Below are 19,792 nucleotides of genomic sequence, written 5' to 3' on the forward strand. Positions count from 1 at the left end.
ATTCCTTCTCTGAGGGAAGATGAAAGAAAGAAATTTTACTTCTTAGTAGGACGTTGGAAGCTGTATCCACAGCTCTTTGCCTATTTTACATCTTATTCTGCAGCATTGCAGGAAGCAATTGTTTGTGACAAAAGGCCCCTTTCCTCCCTGCTTAACTGGGAAAGCAAATTGAGCTGCCACTCATAAAACCAACTGGTTGCAGAATTAATTGGCTTTTCCTGATAGACAAAAGAAGTTAACAGGCCACTGCAGGTTACTCTCTGAATCAACATATGAAACATAATTTCATTGTCTTTCCTCCCCCCTTCCTCTAGGCCCTGAGCAGTAATTATAAAGACTTCAAATCTCCCTAGTGACATCAGCTGGTTAAAAAAAATTTGGATCAGAGGGATAATGTAACCCAAAGCCTGCTTTCAGCAGCATTGTTCACAGTCCAGATAAGGTAATTCTACACAAAATACTCTTCTGTACCTATGCTCTATTAATGTTAGTAGTTTTCGGTAAGCTTCATATTGGGATTCACATGATCTGGCCTGTTCCTTAGTCAGAATGTACGAAGCATTAACAGAAACAGAACAAGTCTTTAAAATGATATTTTGGAGCATTTCACAAAGACTGTATATTATATCAAACATGCCATAATAATTACATTTACTAAAACTTCCTAAGCAGTAATAGGCTTCTAGCTCAGCTGGCCTTGAAATCAATCATAAACTTCAGCCGCCTAATTAAGTGCTTTATTCTGCAGCTCTTGGTCCGGCCAGACGTTCACAGGCATCTGTAGGTATCTGACCTGAATCAAGGACTCTGGGTTTGAGCCCTGTGTTTCCAGACAGTGCGTCTGACTGATACTGCAAAACCGCAAAATGCCAGATGGTTTCAACATGTTACATAGCTCCCTGTATGGGCATCTACTGACAGTGTGTGCCTTCCTGTAAAATTTCACATGCTGAAACAACTTCTTGCAGTATGGAGACAACACTGCGCCTGAAAACAAAGATTTAACAACTTTGGCGTTGCTCAGCCTCTTGTCAACTTCTGGTCTGGGAAAAATTTTCTGCTGTTCTAAAATTAGAAGATAATGTAATGCTGGCTCGAATAGGGCATAGTCTGGGCAGGCTTCTTCATTATCAGCTTCCTTGTTGAACTTTAATCCTTATTTTATGACCCTTCCGTTGTTTTGGATTTACCTTGAATCATGGGCACAAACTGCCCATTGTGGCAGATTTGCACATTGATTATGCTGTATTAAAATGAGACTAATGGATTCATGTCACTTGTCAGCTATAATAAGTGGGGACTGAGGGACCTTCCCACCACCCGACCGATGGCTGGGGTGGATCGCAGGAAGAAGATATGGAGTCTGGGGGGCCAGGGAATGTGGTTCTTTCACATTACCTATAGCAATCTTGACTGAGACCACCAAGTCCCCTTGAATGCTGACTGGTCTGCTGATTTCCTCCTAACTCACACAGAAATACCCTGGATCTCTAGGGAACTGGGAAAGAGCCAGGAAGCTGGCTCTGTGCAGTGGAGGGAGTCTCTTTCCTCAGTGGATGCATACACCCTTTTGTCAGGCTCTGGAGGGCAGATCCTGACCCTTTGCATTTCCTGAGCTAAGTCTTTCGCCGCTGGGAGGTTCTTTGAGCACCCAGACCATGCCTCTGGGCATGCCCTGAACTAGCACTGGGCAAAGGATCGGATTCCTGCCTGCTTCACTGTTTAATCTAGGAAGGAGATAGAAGGTAAATTCAGCTCTCAGAGGGGAGCCATTTGGTTAGTCCTGCTTCCTTAACACTAGCAGGCAAGGCAGCTTTACTCATGCATACTTTTGTTAGCTCTGGTATTTTGAACCTAGAGCCGGGTACTGTAGGAGATGAAAGATATGCAAGTGCATGGGATAAAACCTGGATGCATTTGTCATGAAGAAGAGTTTGAGAGTCCCTCCAGGAGCCCCATGAAATGCAAGGGTATTAAATCCTGCCTGCAGACAGTTGCCAGAAACTTTTCTTGAGCATACCTGTTTCTTCAAAAGATGTAAGCATCGTGCCTTTCATGCCTGATCCTGAACTAAGCGACACAGAAATGTCTCCCAGGGCACATTGAAGAAAACAATGAACTGCTAACTCATTTCACCCCTGATGCAGCTGCAGGGTCAGTTGCATGTATTTGGTAAGGCTGGCTTTGTCCTCACCATCCCTGCCATGATGCTCAGAAATCCCCAAGAGCCTGAAAGGGGCAGGAACCCCTGTACTACATAATACAGCATACATCCCTTTGTCCGTGCTCCCCACCAAGCCCTCCATGTCCTTTCTAAAGAAGTCTTAGATTCAAGATGGCACAAACACTCCAGCTGTTGCTGCAGACCTTGTAATCTAGGGTATTCATCCACAGTGCATCCTTCAGGAGAATTTTGCATCACGATTTCATGAAGAGATACGGAGAAAGGAGGAATGCATTTTCTTTAAAGGTTAAAAAAAAATTAAACATCTTTGTGTGTGGAATGCTTTTTGCAGCCAGGTTACCAGGGGCATTCTTTGTGGAAAGCTGGGCTTGAACTAATTTTCAGCTTATGTTTTAACTCCCCTCCTTGGCATTAGTACTAGTAAGTTTGTAATCAAATACATGGCAGCTGCACCACTGGGCCAACAAGGTCAGTTTTAATTCACAGCCCTGTCTGTGGTTTGGTGGGGAAAACAAAATTCTGAAATCCCTTGGAAAAGGGCTGTCTTGATGTGCCCAGGCGCCTTACTAGTACTAAATATTTATATAGCCGCTTTCTACAGATAGAAATTTTTAAAAGGGAGAATAGAAACACTTCATGTTGTTTTTACATAGTAAAGAAACACCTAACTGATTTTACTATGTGTTGCTTATAATTGCCCTCTTTCATATCTACTAATCATGGCAAAGAGCTGGAGAACTCTAATAACAGTAGTGTTAACTGAATAAAGTTGTAATTACTTTAGCTTTAGTGAATAATTTGTCTTCCTCAACTTGATTTACTGGTATCTTAGTTGACAAGACTCCCCATTCTGTGTATTCATTTTGTAGTTAGAGAGGGATTGTTTATAATTTACAGTTTAAGTGTGAGTGCTGTTATTTTGCACTGTCAAAGAGCATCTGTTGCAGTAGATAGCTCTTCATATGTTAGCGCCACGAAAAAGTAAAGCACACCAGCCATGTTAGCAGCCAGTTTATAAGCACCCTGCAGCATTCAACTGTGTAAAGGTGAATTTCTTATGAAAGGGCAAAAAATGGAATTGCATTAGTGAACTCTGTGAGGTCATCTACAACGGGATAAGCCTGGGTTACCTGCATCGGACTCACTCACACCAGCTGTGCGAACCAGATTCAACAATCTGGTTCTCTGGGTGGGGTGAAGTCCATGCTAAAATTTGTTTGTAGGTATTTAATTGTTACCTCGTTATCACTACAGACATCCCAGGGTTTTAACCACAAGCTTTCCAGAAGACAGCCTATGTACTTTCTGCTTCTATAGGGCAGCTTATAGGTAGACTGTAATTACAAGATCTGAATTAGGTATAATCATGTGCAGGCAAACTCCAGCATGGTTTTATTGGTTGGCTTTGCCAGTACAGACAGGACCAAGCCATTTCAAAGCACATTGACATTAATGTTGTTTACCTTGTGACGAAACCTCAAACCCCTTCAATGAACCCTAGCAAGAGACCTGTCATATTTGGGTCTGGTTATCAAGCTTTACTTCTCTTATGCTTTATTAGAAGTCTTTATTTCTGTTTGTTTGTTTGTTTGTTTGCCTGCAGAGCACAGTAAAAACAGTAGTTTATGAGGATTCTTTTTGCTATACCTTGGTGGAGAAGGCAAGCAAGGGCTCTCAACTGTGCAGCTGGCACCAGGCAACTCGTCTCATTTGCCCGAATGGTACTGTACAAGGTTTTAGTACTACTGGCAAGGTCATCACCCTTGTTTAGCCATGCTGCAGCTCTGAACTCCTAGATCATACCATCACTATGTGTATTAAGACTCTTTTTAAAGAAATACTAGTTGCGTCCTCACAGATCAAATCAAATCCTATACTGACTATAGGTGCATAATTGCATTCAGCCAGCCTTAACAGAGCTTTTTTTTTTTTTCAGAGTAAAGCTGATCATGTAAAATCCGCAACACTAGTAGCTCATGTTGATCGCGTCTGTAGTTGTGGATCCTCCTAATTTTAAGAAATCAGGCCTTACGTTACCTGCTAGAGACCACACAGCTCGATAGCGATGAGTGCTGTACTTTTTCCATCTACTCATAAACTTGCACAAGTATGAGGTTTAAAAGAACATGAAGAAATGTCTTTGAATGTAATAAAGTTTAAATAACAAAGAATTGCATATTCCTAGTTACATTGAGCATTTGTTGTTCCATTCTACCTCGCATTTCCTTTGATCTAGTTTTAAGTTATTGCAAACTTTGTTAAAATCCAAATTCCACAATCCCTCACCCCCAAAAGTGTCCTTTTGTCTTAGACTCACATTTTGAGAAGACTATTTCTTTTGTGTTACTAAAATGCCAAGATTTTAATGGAATGCTTTATTAGGTTTCCAAATGCTTCTGGCCAAAAACAAGCAAAGTTCAGCTCAGTAGTTTTAATCTCAGAAACATCAAATCTGTTTTCCCTGCATGTGAGAAGAGCCATGCAGCTCTTAAGAAGATTAAAGCTATAAATTCTAACATTACAGGGGCCAATGCTTTCACAGTTTAAATCAGGCTGGGTTATTTTACACAAGTTTTTCCTCATGTGAATTTCCAAGACTATAGATAGCCTTCAGTTTTGCCTAGGCTCCCCCTCTCCTCCATACTCAGGTATGCTATTTGTAGTAGGTGAATACATTGCTTTTTCTTCTGTTCTGCCTCTCTGTTTTATTTTAATGTTAAGAGGCGAATTATATAATTTTCATTACCAGTGCAGCTCACAAAAACATCTGTTACTCAAAAGCATCAGGATCACCAGTCAGACAACCTCAAAAAAAACAGCTGTAAATCTAGAGTGCCCATACTTTCTAAATGGAGGGAGGCTTTTATATTAATCTCCTGGACTTGGCGAGCAGCTGGTACAGTGCCCAAACACAAGTAAGTAAACTCAATTAGTAAAAATAGACATGATGTGGCAGTTCAATACATGTCGCTTAAGCATGTGTGCTACAAACCAGAAGTGTTTGGTTCAAGTCCCAGAGACTGGTTTGTATGTATGATTCAGGTATTTTCCTGGTTGCCAAATACCTTGTAAAAAACAATAGTAGTATTTCATTTTCACGAAGAGGTAGTACTGCTACCATTTATGCAGGTGTAAATCTGGGGAAACTCAGCTGACTTGCTAGGACTCTGGACATTCAGTAACTCTGAAAAAATAACACTTTTCAACTGATGCTTGAAAGCTAATATGCAAACCAGCTTTAATGTTCATGTGTTTATATATGCAGAATTACATGGAATGTATTATTATAGGCAGATAAGAAACATTTGCAAGAAAGAGATACTTTCTGGAGCCTTGTTCTTCGTAACAGGGCAAGCTTGGGTACATTAATTTACAGCTTAAGACTTAAAGGAAAGTCTCCTTCTTTACCACCTTTAGCAATGTAGCAGACTACACGTCTTTTTTTTGTATGGCAAGCTGATCAAAGTCAAATTATTCAAGCGCAAATTCTTTAAGATCCCTGTGCTCCACTGCATAACAGAAGGGCTTAGGTCTGGGTGTGGTGTTCTTGACCTTCTAGTCTTTTGTCTTTCCAGCCTGTTTTACTTCCTCTGTCTGCCCAGTTTTAGCCAGGAGAGTGATCTAAAGAGACCCTGTTTGTTTCCAGGCACATTATGATAGGCTGCCATTGTGTAATGACATACAGTATGCAAGATAAAACACCCTACTTATTATAGTGTAGTTAAAAGGCCTGTCACTATTTCCATTTCAAATTCCTATTTTCAGGAGTTTACTACTGAGCCGTAACAAATTGCAGGCAGGAAACTTGGCAGTCTTATTCCCAGCCTAAGAGCAAATTCTTTTACCAACTTAAAATAAATAAATTAATTAATATTAATGGCATGCGCTCCCAGCATGCAAGATAAAGGAGGTTTTGTTATTGTTTTGTTTTGGTTTCGTTTATCCTTGAAACAAAAGATGAAGATTAAGGAGAGTATTTACATACCAAGCATCCCTATACAAAAGTTGTACAAGTACCAGGAGTTGTGTTACCAAGTGATGGAGATGATTATCTGGTGGGCATTCCTAATTCTTCTAAAATGAATATCAGTATAGAAGGGCTATACAAGGAAAAGCTGGTAAAGAGCAGAAGAGAGTTGTATATCACAAACACTTACAGCGCTAACAAACTACAGCTTGATAACCACAATGGGCAAGAGTAAAATTCTTTGGGGTTAGCTTAAAAGGAACAAACATCAAAACAAAACAGTAACACGGCAGAATTGATCAGTTTGAAGTAGAATAGCTAACAGGTAAAGCATTTTCATGGCAAACGTATTTTCAGTATATTTTAACAATTCAGATTTTAATTATACAACCAGATATTAAGAGTTTGAAGTCCTGAAAAAAACCATTTTTGGTCTGTTGTCCCAGCAGCAGAGATTTCAAGCTGTTAAATGCTCAGAGCTTATTTTTCCACTCACTGAAGGTTTGATCGCTTTAAGGAATCTAGGCACTGGTGACAACAAACTACATTAATTTAACATGCTTTTAAGGGAAAGTAATGCTACAAGAGTAGCAGATTCAGAGGAATCAACATACTGGAACTTAAGAAAGCGAATGAATAGTTTGGCTAGTGAGAAGCATCAAGAATGCTTACATATAAGAAGATAAGTGAATTCTTAGAAAGAATAGTAAGTAGGGAATATCAGGTTACAGTTCTTCAGAAGAAAAGGGGTTTGGTGGTTGTTGGAATTTCTTTTTTCATTTTGTTTTCAGGAAATTATAGGCTTTATAGGTTAAAATAAGAAAATACTGTTATTTCACCTTCGGAGAAATCTACTTTTTTGTTCCACTGACCGTTTGCTATTTCAGAAAAATCAGCTGGTCTCAAAAACGCAATCTTTTTCTCAGGATAACTGTTCTGATAGATATGTCAAATAATGGAGTGTTTGACTGCATCATTTACTGCAGACAACATAACCGGTGTGCCTATGTTGTAAACTGCCTGGAGAGGAAACTTGGCCTCATAGAGCTGGTTTGAGCATCTAGTTCAAACAGGAAAGGGGCGTTGACCCTCATTTAGGGATCTGAGGGATTATTAGAATATAAACAATGATTTTAGGAAATCACCAAAGGAATAACTTTCATGAGAAGGTTTTCATTTCAAGCCACATCATGCATATTTTGTGATCTCACTTGAGAGACCTTAAATGTGTGCAAGGTTGAGATAAATGTGTCTAGGTTCAGAAGGATGTTTTTAGAGGCCAGACCATGACTCGTGTACAAGCTGAGCCTTTTGAGGACTCTTACAGAGCCTGCAAGCTCCACTTCTGCAGTTTTCAGAATGATTGCTCCAAAGGACTCGAAGAAACTGTTCAACTTGGCAGTGACTCATGCTGAGCTAAAAGCTTCTGGGAGCATTCCTGGGAACCTCTGATACTCTGAAGAGACTCTAGCGGGAGACAACACTGGGGCTGGGATGCTTGCCCAGATTATAAACTATGCAGGAATTTCTGTACAGCTGATAAACTCCACGCAGGACCCTGCGGAGTATATAAATTTTGTAACAATACCTACAGGCTCTCAGAAGTTATCTTTGGGTCAGCAGCCACTGGTATACAGAGTTCTGTCCCCTCTGCCCTCCTCGCCCCACAGCGGGCACACTGTTTGACAACAAGAACTATATAAGGAATTGCTCACTGTTTCCCACCCTCCCTGCTCCCCCTCCGCTATACATTTTTAACCAGCAGAGGGAAACAGAGCGGCTCAACAATTAGAGGACTTGTGTATATTAACCGATGAAAACTACAAAGAATATACCCTACTATATAAACTGTTAAAAAAGGCCAAGCTGTAATACAGCAAGGGAGACAAGGTCCCACAAATATGACTTCAATTTGCAAGATTATAGGGGTATATTAATATAACCATGTGGTCTGGGCAGTGTCTGGAGGTTGGATCCCTTTGGATATAAAGGTGGTGGTAGTCCCTCTGTACACAACTATCATGTTTACTTCTAGGTGTAGTGTTACTGCTGGGGAGAGACTGGCAAAAGGAGTGGTATTTGGTGAAAAGCAGCAGAAGCAACTGTGGGAGGCAGAGGTGATCTTGGCTGGGACTCTCTCTGGGCTTGCCTACTTTGCACTTACTGGCAGGCAAAGGGTGTTCATCTGTGCAGAGTAGCTGGTGTCCTGTAAATCCACGCCCTTGACTGCCTCACCGTAACTTGTTCACAAAGGCGTACCCTCAAGCACATAGCTAACTTTAAATGTATGATTCAGAATCATTAAGACAACGGGACAACTTGTACACCTTAAATCTAACACCAAGTTTACACACCTAGTTGAAGATGGGCCAAGTAAGGGAAAGAAATTACTTAATACTAAGTTCTAAGAAAGGAGCTGTATTGTGGGAAGGGGAGAGACAGATTAAATGGCAGGAAAACCACTTTTGTAGCATGTCACATTTTGCAGATCTGTTATCCATGCAAATGTGTGAAATAATCTTCTGAGGTTGGTAGGAGATGTCCCATCACTTCAAATTTTTAACACCGGAATGGGTTGGTTGACAGAGATAGTTTATGAAATGGGAAGGGTTTTAGTCAGTCTGTGTTGCTAAACAAGTATGAAAAAAATGTAGATAGAATCATGGGGTTATTTTTGTTTATATTAATACTGTTTTCTCCTGTCCTTGATATGTGGAATACTTGCTTTTCTGAGTCCTTGCTTAAGCCTTGGGAAAGAGAGCATTCTGTGGTGTTTTAACAGTAATAATACTTGTGCTTCACTGTATGAGCACTGTTTCATGAGATAAAAGGATAATTGGTACTATCCCTATTCTACAGGCAGAAGAAGGAAGGGAGTGAAGAAGTCACAGGACTAAGACCAATACAGAGGGACTCAAAATCAAGTTAGAATTGCAGCAGAAGCAGTGAAGTCTTTAACAGAACGGTTTGTGTAACAACCTTTCCAGCTTCGATGAAGAATAATTTTGGGAAAATATGATTGGTGTCTGCAAATTTCTGGGTAGCATGGGGAGTACAGGTATGGACTGGCCATTCTCTGTCTCAGTGCAAGAGCAAGGCACATTGAACGAAGCAGTCAGGATGAGGTGGTTCTTCTTGCATCAGGGACTTGACCTGTACAGTGTGACAGAGGAGATTGTGGGTGCTTAAAATTTACACACACTGAGGGGGAGACTGTTCGAGTCTTGGAAGATAAGCCCATTGAGGGTTACTAAATAGGCAGAAACCACATCCTGCTCAGGAAGTCCATTGAGCTGAAAATAGTGGGAGGCTGGAGACTATGTGGAGGAAGTAGTATGTAACACCCATGTCTCCTTAAGTGCCTGCTCGTGAGGACTGTTGTCCATTCTTATGTCCTTCTGCACAAAGAAAATAAGAGTATAAACTGTGAAAAAGCTGTAGTGAGGAGCCGTTTCAGAATTAGCATCTCTTGAATGGGAACAGCTTGCCATGAGATGGTTCTGCCCCTAGGTGTCCACTTTCCTGGCTATGCTTGATCCCATGGCAGAGCAATGCATGCAGCAGCAAGTCTATCCCTGTGGATAGAATGGACACTTCACAAAGCTTTGAATTTTACTGTGTTTCTAAGGCTGAGAATGTGTTTTCAGTGGGCAGGTGCTTCTGATGTGGCTAGATTCCCAGCTAAGTTCCTTTTGAGGACACTACTTCCATGCTGTTGCATTTTTTCTTGTTCTTGCTATGTGCCAGGGCTTCTAGAGCTTTGAATAGGTATTTTTCATTATCTTTAATATAAATAAATAAATAATATCATATGAGGCCAGTATGAGAACAGATCCAAGGTAGGATAACAGCTATATAAGGGGAAGCTCTCCTGTGGAAGAAGTGAACACGGAGAAAGAGAGAGGAGTTATACGGCATTTCAGCCAAGATGAGGACAACTATCACCTTTAGTAAAAAGGCTGTCTTCTGAAGAGTAAAGAGAGAAAATGAGGATCTGGAAAATTGCTGAGGGAAAGATGTTGCCTCTGTGCAGCAAGAAGTCAAAGCAATGCCAGTCCAGTTATGAAATGGTCTGTGCAAGCAGAAATAACTCTGATTTAAAGTAATATCCAACCTCAGGTTTCTGTCACTTTTTCCCCAGGACAGTTTTTGTTTAAACTATGGAGTTTCGGGATTCTTTGGACATATCCCTTTGACCTTGCAGAAGGAACAGGAAAAATATCCCCTCAGCTTGTAATCATAGAATCATAGAATCATAGAATCACCAGGTTGGAAGAGACCCACCGGATCATCAAGTCCAACCATTCCCACCAATCTCTAAACCATGCCCCTCAGTACCTCATCCACCCGCACCTTAAACACCTCCAGGGAAGGCGAGTCAACCACCTCCCTGGGCAGACTGTTCCATTGCCTAATGACCCTTTCTGTGAAAAATTTTTTCCTGATGTCCTGCCTGAACCTCCCCTGGTGGAGCTTGAGGCCATTTCCTCTTGTCCTGTCCCCTGTCACTTGGGAGAAGAGGCCAACTCCCTCCTCTCCACAACCTCCTTTCATGTAGTTGGAGAGAGCTATGAGGTCTCCCCTCAGCCTCCTCTTCTCCAGGCTAAACAACCCCAGCTCTCTCAGCTGCTCCTCATAAGACTTGTTCTCCAGCCCCCTCACCAGCTTTGTTGCTCTTCTCTGGACTCACTCCAGAGTCTCAACATCCTTCTTGTGGTGAGAGGCCCAGAAGTGAACACAGGATTCAAGGAGCAGTCTCACCAGTGCTGAGTACAGAGGGAGAATAACCTCCTTGTACCTGCTGGTCACGCCGTGTCTGATACAAGCCAAGATGCCATTGGCCTTCTTGGCCACCTGGGCACACTGCTGGCTCATATTCAGTCAGCTGTCAACCAACACACCCAGGTCCCTCTCCTCCTGGCAGCTTTCCAACCAGGCTTCTCCCCATCTGTAGCACTGCATAGGGTTGTTGTGCCCCAAGTGCAGGACCTGGCATTTGGCCTTGTTAAACCTCATGCCATTGGACTCTGCCCAGCGGTCCAGCCTATTTAGATCCCTTTGCAGAGCCTCCCGACCCTCTAGCAGATTGACACTTCCACCCAGCTTAGCGTCATCTGTGAACTTGGTAAGGGAGCACTCAATGCCTTCATCCAGGTCATTGATAAAGACATTGAACAGGGCTGGACCCAGCACTGAGCCCTGGGGAACCCCACTTTTCACTGGCCTCCAGCTGGAGTAAACTCCATTTACCACCACTCTCTGGGCCCGGTCATTCAACCAGGCCAGAGGCTGACAGTTTCCGAAGCAGAATGCTATGAGAAACTGTATCAAAGGCTTTACTGAAGTCCAGGAAGACCACATCCACAGCCTTTCCTTCATCCAAGAGTCTAGTCACTTTGTCATAGAAGGCGATCAGGTTAGTTTGGCAAGACCTGCCTTTTGTGAACCCGTGTTGACTGGGCCTGATCACCCGGCTCTCTTGCAAGTACTTTGTGATAGCACTCAAGATCACCTGTTCCATGACTTTCCCTGGTACTGAGGTCAGACTGACAGGCCTGTAGTTCCCCGGATCCGCGTTGTGCCCCTTCTTATAGATGGGCACGACATTAGCCATCCTCCAGTCTAGTGGTACCCCCCCCAGTAATGCAGGACCGCTGGAAGATGATGGAAAGGGGTTTGGCCAGCACATCCGCCAGTTCCCTCAAAACTCTTGGGTGGACTCCATCCGGCCCCATAGACTTGTAGACATCCAGCTGGGCTAGCAAGTCTCTAACCACCTCCTCTTGGATTGTCGGAACCTCGTTCTGCTCCTCCAACCCCTGGGGTTGTGCACAGAGGGAACAACTTTCCTTACTATTAAAGACTGAAGCGAAGTAGGCATTGAGTACTTCAGCCTTGTCTTCATCCCCTGTTACTGTTGTTACCTCTGCATCTAGTAGGGACTGGAGATTCTCCCTAGTCCTCCTTTTACTGTTGATATATTTGTAGAAAGATTTTTTATTGTCTTTCACAATCAGAGGGAAGGCAAATGTTTACCATGCTCAGCTAGACTGTTGGTCAAAGCCTTGTAGGCTGAGGACTTCTTGCCCTGCAGGCAATTCACTGCCTTGCCTGCAGTCTGTCTCTGCCTGAGGATTTGCCAATTGACCATGACTATGGCTCAAATCTAAGGGGATACAGTGATTCCTTCATACCAAAATTATCCTACTTAAATTTTTGTTTGATGCTTGTGTACCATTCAAAGTTGCCATTCCTGTGCTGGAGGTGACTGCAGTTTTGTGGCATACAATACCTACTGAAAACAAAGAAAGATAACTCTTCTCTGTGTAAAAGATGCCTGTATTTCAGGAGTACTACTGTACTTCTGGTTGATATCATATTAGTTACTAGTATTCTTTTTGACAGTACAGTGAAAATATTGATAGGAAATAAGTCTGGTCCTGGACATAAAGCAACTTGCACTTATGTTTGTCTTGAAACCAAGGCATAAGCCCAGATTTACCGATATTGGTTGAATTTGGTAAACTTCACTTCTGAATGTGCATGAGAACTTTGAGACAAAGGCCCTTGTGTATCATATTTTGTGAAGAGGTAGAGACGGTGAGGGTAGCAAATAGCTGTTACTCATATGTTGCAACAAAAGACAAAGACTTTTAGCACATGAACAAAACGCGAAGGCTTGGCAGCAGGATTGGGCACATTGGCTCTGAAGGTCTGGTAGGTCAATGATCCATGAGGTAGGAAGGATTTGTTCAATAGACCGGAACAGCTCAGCTGGGGCCATTAGAGGCCTTAGGAGTAAAAAACATCCATGTTTTCAATTCCTAGGTCTGTTCAAACAGGTAAGCAGCCCATTTTAGCCCATTCCCCTCCCCCCCTCAATACTCATTGCACTTATCAGAATATGTACAACATTGATCACTGGGGCTTTAGAAACCCCACGGCCTTATGTGTGTCTAAGATACTTTAAGAAAGGTCAAGAGTTATTTCCCAACCCTAAGTGTTTACATGATAGATGCTAATCTAATCTGTCTAGACCATAACGCCCTTAACAGACAGAAAAAAAAACCCCTGGCAAGTAAACTCCCAGATAAGTCTCCGTACCAGGTATGATTTAAAGGGACAACACGTGTCTCTTACAAGGGCTTGTGGCCTCTGACTGCTCCCTGTTAGCAGCCGAGAGCCCTCCGCAGAAAGCAGCTGGTGAGCTCTCCTTAGGTCTCCACCATCGTTTTGGTTGAATGTTAATCCTTGTTAACAGTGCTGCCTTGACATTCCAGGAAACCAAGTAATTTCCAGAGAGTAGAGGTTCCCCTCTGTGCCCTGCTGGTGTACTTTGACCCCAAGATGAAGCGAACACTTCTAGGAATGAGGCGGCAGTTTACTTTCCATTCATGCTTGGCCTTTCTGCTCATAGCACCTGTAGGGGTAACTGCAGTGTCAGATTTATGGAGACCAAGACATGAATGGAGACCACATAGCTTAAGACCACAGCCCATAAAGCATGTAACAGATTGTAATAGTTATTATGTGAGAGGTGCCTAGGCCAATTAAGCACCTCTAGAGAAGGGCTTAGCACTTTTATTTTCCAGTGGTCCCTGCTGGATTAGCTTACAGGGCTAGCTGTGGCTGTGGTCCCTCCTGGTGTAGTGGCTAGTAGGTTAGCTGGTCTTCCTTTCAGATGAATGACCTGTAACTGACTGACAACTTATTCAAAAGATTAAATCAGTCTTGATTTTAAGACTTCAGAGGATTCATCAGTTTTCTTGTCCCCCAATGAATTGCTTTCCCTGTTTAAAAAAGCAACCACACACACACACAAAGTATCTTATTTTAGATCTATGTCTTTCTAAGGACCTATTGTTATTTTAGAGCTATTGAAGCTATTGTTATTTAAAAAGAAACTTGATTGCTTCTTTTAAAAAATCAAGACAATGATAAGGTAAACATTTTTTTCCTAAATATGCCATTACCTACACTAAAGCATGACAAATAATGATTTGTTCAGGGACCCTACAACCCAAACCTACCCACAATGTGGTACAATAAAGACACTAATGGCAGCCTTTCCTTTGAATTCACTTGCAAAGGACCTCAGTATTTTAGACCATAAGATTTTTCTTTTTGAGTCACAGTGTAGTACTACACACTTGCTTAGGCTTCATGAATGCTTTGCTCTCATTTCAGTAAATGTTAATTTGCATGAGACACTTGTGGCTTTAAAGAGGCAGCACTGGTTCTTTGTGTCTACCGATCTAATTTCCTTCCATCTGAAAACAATCAAAGAGTTCTGGAGAACATAATAAACATCCCTGTTCTGACAGAAGATGCACTTATTTCTAAGTGAATACACAAAAAAAAATAAAGACATTAGTCATATTTTATTATGTTCATACAAGTGGCACTTCAAGTTATAGAATACATTCCAAATACATTATTGTTTAGACTTTGTATGTTTTTAACTTCCTAGAGGAAAGTGTGCCTTAATTAGACAGCTGTAATCCAAATTGTAGTTTCTTATTTGTTAAACCCGTTAGAATTCCTTAAATCAGCCGTGCATGTCTGAAACAATAATGAAAATAACTGCATTTAGCAAAAGCTACCTGAATGCAAGAGAGCTATAAATAGATAGGATTGGACAGTCGACAGATTCTGAGTTGGAATAGAAACGTCTTACTTATGCCAAAAACAAGGTAACCACAATTTTCTGTTATAAAAATATTTGAGATAAATTTAGCTTTTATGAAAGCTGTCTGAAACTGAAATGAATAGCAGAAGTTCTCTGTTTATTTACAAGTCACTGTTAATACCTGAAGTGTAAAGCAAGGCACCTTATGAGCAATGACAACAAACTTTTGATATGTGAAAGTCCTTTTTGCCAGGGGCTAAAAATGAATGTATGCTCATGCTGTCTCAGAGTTACCTCCACCTTGATAAGGCTTGTCATTTGAGCAAATTGTACAAGTCTGTGGATTACTACTGTCCACTAGAGGCTGTAATGAGACCAACAATGTCATTTCATGACAAATTGAAGACTTAGACAGTAATGATCAATAATTGTGAAATTACTTTTCACACTCAATACATTGTCAATCACTGGATTTCCCTGAGTGTTAATGTTTAAAAAAAAATATCCAACTTCTTATGCGTTTTATTCTCCCATTTTTCATAGATCCTATTAATTGTATAAAACATGCAGTGGAGATGACACAGTACAACTAGCAGACTGAAAGTCAGTTTCTTCTAGACAGTGTGCATCTTGCATGTCAAATTGATTAATATCTTTTGGTCAAGACTGTATTCAGCTGGGAGTCATAGCAATTTCAGCACATCACCAGCAGTAAATAAAAACGCTCGAGTCGATTTGAGTTCTGGCGTCACACTCACCACTGTAGGGTCGGAGCCCCTGTTCGTACAGCTTTCAGCCACCTGGCTGGCATCTGCCATGTGTCTCTGCTCTCCTTCTCCTCCCAGGGGCAGGAAGGTCTGCAATGGAAGGGGGTTGTTTTGGAAGTTTGCTTTATGCCCTCCTTAGAGGGGGCAATGAGATGGGGTTTAGGGTGGCTCTTAGCTGCTGTGAGACTGTACTGCAGGTATCTGGGGTAGTTCTCGAGTGGGTCCTGACAGCTTCACTGCTGAGCTGCCTCTCACCACTCCTGTCATCTGAACTATCCTGGTGGCAGGTAAAATCCATGCTTACTTTCCACAGCAAATGATTTTCTCATCTGGCTTACTTCTGCACTTTGGGGTCAACAGGCTGCACTGCCTTTATAGGTACTAAGGAACCTTTGTCCCGCTCATTTAGCAAAGGTCAGACTGAGGTGCTCTTTCCCACCCAATCTGCCTTCGCCAGCATTTCCATAATTTGCAATATTCTCCATGGAGGGAACAGACTGAGTGCCAATGTAGGCCCTCCATAGGGGAGCTGGCAGAGGCACAAGGACACCCTGAGACATGCTAATATATCCCATGTGTCAGGTAATGTCTGGAGAGGCATAGTCCCCCCATCTGCCATCTGTTAATGCAACCAACATATATTAACTCCAAACGGAGGTGAAGTGTAGCTTATGAACCTGACGCAACCATCAGCGGTTGTGGCGCTTCCCAGAGCCACGGGCTGAGGCTGCCTGCTGGCTCAGGAACACAACACTGCTTTGACTTACAATGGACTTACATGTTAGCGGTCTCTTTTGAACACTGAAGCAGAAACACAGATCAAGATTTAAAAGCCTAGAGCATGGAGCATGGCAAAAATTGTGGGTCCTGTGGCAAACACCGTAGCCACAGAGTGGAGGAGTACACAAGCCTCTTACATGAGCCTCCTGCAGAAGGGAAAGTTGCCCAAAGCTTGCTTCAGCATGAATGTGGCTTCTCTTTCTCTGCTCGTGCCACACCTCTTGGCAAGGTGAATGTTTGAGAAGGAAAGATTCCTTTCTCCTGAGGTAACTCTCTGTCCAACTGAAATAAAAAGGGTGGCAGATGGGAGAATGCCGTGTACTCAGCATTGAACCCCGACAATGGCGTTGCAGCTTCACTTCATTTTCAGTAATCTCCAGTCTCTGCCTCTCTCCTTTGGTTCCTTTTATTGAATCAATGAACCTTGCATTAGCTGGGTGCAGATAATTTTGCTGTCTGGTTTGCTGCTGTAGATTCACTGAGCACATTTGTCCAGACATCTTGGCCTGTTGCCGCTTCTGTCCCCAGACCACTCCTAAAATGGAAAATGATGTTGGATTTCATAGTGAACCTGAACTAAAGTTGCAGAAGATGCTGTGGTAGAAGAGCCTTACGTTTCATAAAGCCAGTCTATATTACAGTATCAACTCTAAATCAAGAGCACTGCAGCTTACAGTGTTATTATTATGTTCTTTAGCAATTACGGTGAACTAGTACAGTCATTTATAGAAGGAACTACTTTGCTGATCTGCATAACGACAGACTGAGTCCTAGGGTACTTTGCACATAGACTCTAATGCTAGATTTAATGCTAAAATTTAATGCTGATATATAATGGGCACGTAGGAGATAGGCCTGCACTAAAACCTGGATCCTCGAAGCTTATTGTTGTGGCGAATTGGTACAAGGTACAGTAAACAGCCTGGTCTGGATGGCCACGTCGCAGGGAGCACACATCTCAGGCCCTTCTGAGGCTTGAGACCTCACGGGGTCCAGCTCCGTGGACCTGGTACATAATGGCCTTTGGTATTTATGCAACATTTTTCACAATGTCCTTGAGGTGAGGGGAGGCTTTCTCTGCGCTGCAGCTCCCTTCCTGATGGCAAAGCAGGGAGCGAACGGCTCCTCACGGACCAGTTAGGTCATATGCAAGCATAGCAGCCCGCTGTCCTTTGGCTGTATCCCTCCCATTCATTTCTTCCACAATTTGCTTTATTTCCCTAAGTTGTACCTGGCTTGGTAATTTGATGCTTTGTCTTTTCATCTAATACTCGAAGATCAGACTGAGCCAGCCCAGAAACAGGTATTCCCTCCGGTTTCCATCCATGCTTGTTATTTGCCCATTGCTGCGGTTTACGGCAGTGCAGAGACCTGCGTCGAGAGAAGTAAGAGAGTAAGGAGCTGATGCTGGAGTGCTGGGGAAGCGTGAGTCGCCTTAGTTTGGGGGAGAGTCTGGGAGAGAGGCTCGCTGGGAGAGATGTGAGGAGCCCTTTGATAAAATGCGTGCTCAGGAATCCAGAGGGAGTTAGTACCCAAACATGCGTGGTTCAGCCCTGCCTGTCTTGTAGTTCAGTGACGGTATGAGTCAGAGCCTCTCTGCTCTGAATGAAGTAGAAGGTACTTTCTACAAAAGCAACTCAAGCATATGCCAAGGATCCGGGTAAATAAAACTAATTCAGAAAAAGGGAGTGGGATGCGGGCTCTTGCTCTAAATCACTCTGCAGTTCTCCACAGTGAAAACGCAATATGGCATCTTAAAATCACCCTCTCCTGACTCTCACAGAGGCTGCTTGAGAGCACTGCCTGGCTTCCAGCAGTTTTATTTCCTCCCTTAGAGAGACAGACCAGCCTTGACTGAGCGACTGATTTTCATGCGTCCCTTAAACCAGCATTCCCTGCCATTTCTGAAGGACAGCACGCTTAGCTAGCTGTCTGTTCCTTCCCCCTTAAACAATATAGGTTTGGATTTGGTTCTTCCCCCCCCCCCCCCCTCCTTCCCCAGCTCATTTTTTTCTGCCTGCAAAGTGCTTTGAGATCTCCGCGACGCAGCGGGGACCGAGCGGTGGCGGGGCGCTCGCCAGGCGTTTATTCCCCGACCTGGGAGCGCGACCGGGGGACGGAGGAGGTAAGTGGCGAGGCGACACCCCCTCCTCCTTCCTCCCTGACCCCTGCCAGCCCCTCGTCCCGCGGCTGCCGGCCCCGCAAAGGGTTAAGGGCGCCTTGGCCCGGCGGTGCTGTGCGTGTGCAATAATCTGTGTGGCTCTCCTGGCCGCCTGCCACGGCGTTGCCTTGCCTCCTCCTCCTCCTCCTCCTCCTCCTCCCTTCTCTTACCCCCCCCGCTTTTTTTTTTTTTTTTTTTTTTTGCATGAAGTAGGATCCTTGAAGCTGTTGCAGAGGCAGCCAACTGCTCCATATTTGGCTTCTCTCTCCCATTTACACGCCGGAGAGGGAGGGAGAGGGAGGCGAGAACCGCAGACATCATTCCTACTACGCTCCGGGGGGGGGAGACATCCCGGACCTGTGTCACTGCGGGGGGAAGGAAAACAGCACAGTGAAAAAAAAAAAAAAAAAGCCAAACAAAACAACAACAAAAACGGCCCCTATCCCCGTGATCAGCTTAGGAAGACATTTGTGTGCGGGGCTCTCTGTGACCCCCCCTGTCCCCGCCACCCCCACTGACACTTTACAGTAAGTGGGTTTTTTTCCCTCCTGTGCTTTCTCGCTCTCCCCCACCTGCTTCCCTCCTTTCGGCTGCGATTTCCAGCTGGGAAAACGGAGGGAGGGAGGGGAGAGAGCGCGTCGGGGCTATTTGCTCGCCGCGGGGCCACCGCTCGTCAGGCTGCGGTCGCCCCTCGCCCGGCCCGGGGAGGGAGGGAGGGAAAAGGGAGAGGACGACGACAAATGGCCGAGGGCGCCGGCGCGGGGGGGGGGGGGGGGAGTTCGAACAGCCCCGACCCTGCCTCCATGTCCCCTTTGTGCCCCCCTTTCCCACGGCGCGGGGGGGGTGGGGGGTGCGCCTGTCGCGATATGGAGGGGGGGGTGCGTGTGAGTCTGTGTGCGGGACTGGGGTGGGGGGGATTATTCGGTGCGTGTCACGCGTGTCGCGACACTGGGGGTTGCGTGCGCGCTGGTGGGTGCGGAACGGGGAGGAAGGAAGCGTGCGGGGCGGGGGGGCGCATTGCGGGGAGGGCCGGGCCGGGCCCCGCACTCGCATCGAATCGAATCGCATCGCGGTGCCCGGCGGGGAAGGGGGGGGAGCGGGGAGGGCCGGGCGCCGCACGGCGTATGTAGTACGGGGCTGGGCGGCTGCCGGAGGGGTGAATGAAGCGAGGAGGAGGAGGAGGAGGAGGAGGAGGCGGCGGTGGAAGAGGAGGAGGAGGCGGCGCTGGGGCTGGGATGTGCCCGGCAGCGGCCCCGCACCGCGGCACTCAGGGCCCAGGCCGGCTGCAGGCGACACCCGGTAC

At 44.4% G+C, this 19,792-nt stretch overlaps 1 protein-coding gene across 7 annotated transcripts in view; it reads left to right on the top strand.

The window, feature by feature from the left end:
* Positions 1 to 314: 314 nt before the first annotated feature.
* Positions 315 to 19,792, top strand: part of ATXN1 (ataxin 1) — a 246,872-nt gene continuing 227,394 nt past the window's right edge. For 5 of the 7 annotated variants that reach the window (XM_069853662.1, XM_069853659.1, XM_069853660.1 and 2 more), the window contains exon 1: positions 19,657 to 19,788. The gene's annotated coding sequence lies outside the window, so the exon portion shown is untranslated. Of the gene's footprint in view, positions 443 to 18,955; positions 19,017 to 19,656; positions 19,789 to 19,792 lie in introns of those variants that run through there. The other 2 variants (XM_069853657.1, XM_069853658.1) reach the window with 2 other exon arrangements.

Source organism: Phaenicophaeus curvirostris, chromosome 3 (genome assembly GCF_032191515.1).
Source record: "Phaenicophaeus curvirostris isolate KB17595 chromosome 3, BPBGC_Pcur_1.0, whole genome shotgun sequence".
Taxonomy (NCBI): domain Eukaryota; kingdom Metazoa; phylum Chordata; class Aves; order Cuculiformes; family Cuculidae; genus Phaenicophaeus; species Phaenicophaeus curvirostris.